General features: G+C 38.9%; 1 protein-coding gene and 1 pseudogene across 5 annotated transcripts in view; both read right to left on the bottom strand.

Annotated features, from left to right (window-relative positions):
• The window catches only part of GRIA1 (glutamate receptor, ionotropic, AMPA 1), a 579,065-nt gene that overhangs the window by 448,890 nt on the left and 127,961 nt on the right, over window positions 1-2,214 (bottom strand). The window lies entirely within an intron of this gene.
• Window positions 411-2,214, bottom strand: part of LOC102826634 — a 126,240-nt pseudogene continuing 124,436 nt past the window's right edge.

Below are 2,214 nucleotides of genomic sequence, written 5' to 3'. Positions count from 1 at the left end.
TAACTGTTCTTTGAAAACTTTGGTTCACCTATTTTATTTCATCTCTTCTTTTTGGTTTAATTAGTCTACATTCAAAAGTGAGTTTCTAAGTCACTTCTGACATCCATTTTGGTCCTTTCTTTCTTTCCTATCTCTTTAATTACTTTTTCTTCTCTTCCTGTATGATGGCACAATTCGTTTGGTCTTTGGTCATCAGTAGTCAATGCATCTGATCTTGTCTTGAAATGGTCTCTAAATTCAGATGAGATATACTCCAGGTTGTATTTATTTATTTATTTATTTTGGTGTTAATAAAATCCTTTTCTCTTCAGGGAATAGGCAACATTCAAAAGACAAGCAACTTAAGAACTCTGCTGTCAACCAGGAAGGAGGGCAACCCAGGCACAAAGTTAGTATAGAGGGTAAGAGTCTTATGTCTTTTGGTGAAGGCAAAGTCATTTGGTTGGCACTTCATGGGAGTATCTTTCCACTAGATCTTCATCATACAGTAGATGCCACGAGTCTCCAATTCTTTACACCACTGCATGATAGCTGAGAATATTCTGTAAGGTTAACTTTGATCCTGGAAACCTATTAATAATTGCCAGCTGTAGTCTTTGATGCCATTTAAAGAGGAGGTGTTGGGTCTTGGCATCAAAAAGAAAGCTTTGTGATCCCACATCTGGTCTTTTGTGATAAACGTGCAGTGGTTCCTTGAGTGCAGTGTGGAATACAAAAGGAACAGATCACACTTTGAGATGTTGTCAGCAAAAGAAGCAGCTTGTTTGCTTTTGCAACTTTCCCATTTAATCCTTTCTCCACTGAGAACATGGCTTTGAGATGTGATTCTGGACCAAGACCAGAAGTTGTCGATTCTGCTTGGCTAGCTGAGATACCACATCCAAGAGCAGGACACCAACGCGGTTACCAGTAAGCTTACACACCTGCTTATGTGTTCCCTTTGAGTTTCAGTCTAGGAGGGGGATTTTTCCTGAAGGGACTTGATTGCTTGCCTTGATAGATCTCCAGCGAACAACTTGTTGTTTTTGTAGTAACAAGCCAATCAGACTGCCACTTTTGTTTTGGATTTTTCCTGCTAGTCTCTCTTTCAAGAAGTATTTTCTGTTGCTCTGGCTATTCCCACTAGAAAGGACAAGGTCGGCTTGTCCTTTCTAGTGGGAATATCCCACGTTAGAAGATTCTGGATGGGGCTCAGGATTTCAGCTAAAGTTTTATACACTAGAAAGGCTCCACAAGAAGCCTGTTTCACTGGACAAATTATAGAACATCTTTTAGGTATTCAAATCAGTTATAGGCTGAAGACAGGCTTACAAGCTTTCTGTAAAAATGTTTCCTGATATTCCTTTCTATGTCACTCAAGTGTCTATATTACAGTAGTAGAAAAAGGAAATCAGTATTCATAAGACAATCAAGTATCTTAACATTATTTCCCCTCTTTTATCCATTCAGTCTATGCTTCAATCCCTGTATCACACAGCCCTGTTTTTCCAAGGTTGAGCATACAATATTATTTACCTCTCTTCAATTTAGCCCATGCAAACCTGCCTCCTTGTTACCCTATTTACCTTGTTCTTCCATGCCTCTCCCTGTTCTTATGTATTGCCATCCCCAACACCTGAACAACAGTTTTGATATGTCTTTTCCCTACTCTGTGCTCTACCATCCCCTCCTGCCTACTCCCCTCCTACCCCCTCCAACCAACATCTTTTTTTTTTTTTTTCCTTTTAGTATGGGTATCTTTTCTTAACCTTTTACAACAATGGCCTTATACAGTATTTGTCCTTTTGTGACTGACTAATTTCATTCAGCATAATGTCCTCAAGGTTCATCCATGCTATGTGGTGGCTTAGAGCTTCCTTGTTATTATTCAAGGTAATGTAATATTCCATTGTGTGCATATACCAAAGTTTGTTTATCCATTCTTCCATTGATGGGCATTTAGGCTGTCTCCATTTTTTTTTGTTATTGTAAATAGTGCTGATATGAACATTGTTGTGTATTTATCTATTCATATTATGGCTCATATTTCTTGTGGATGTATACCAAGTAGAGGAATTGCTGGATCATCCTTCAGTTTGTCATACAGTTGTGTCTTGTGAGTTGCTGTGATTATGGAAGCTATGCCATGGGTATTTTAAATAACAGCAGGCTCACCCATGATGGACAGGTTTCAGATGACCTTCCAGACAAACACAGACTAGGAAGACGGGAAGA

This window comes from Chrysochloris asiatica, unplaced genomic scaffold (genome assembly GCF_000296735.1).
Source record: "Chrysochloris asiatica unplaced genomic scaffold, ChrAsi1.0 scaffold00057, whole genome shotgun sequence".
In the NCBI taxonomy this organism is placed as follows: domain Eukaryota; kingdom Metazoa; phylum Chordata; class Mammalia; order Afrosoricida; family Chrysochloridae; genus Chrysochloris; species Chrysochloris asiatica.
The sequence above is the reverse complement of the archived record's forward strand: the minus strand, read 5'-3'. Positions and strand labels throughout refer to the sequence as shown.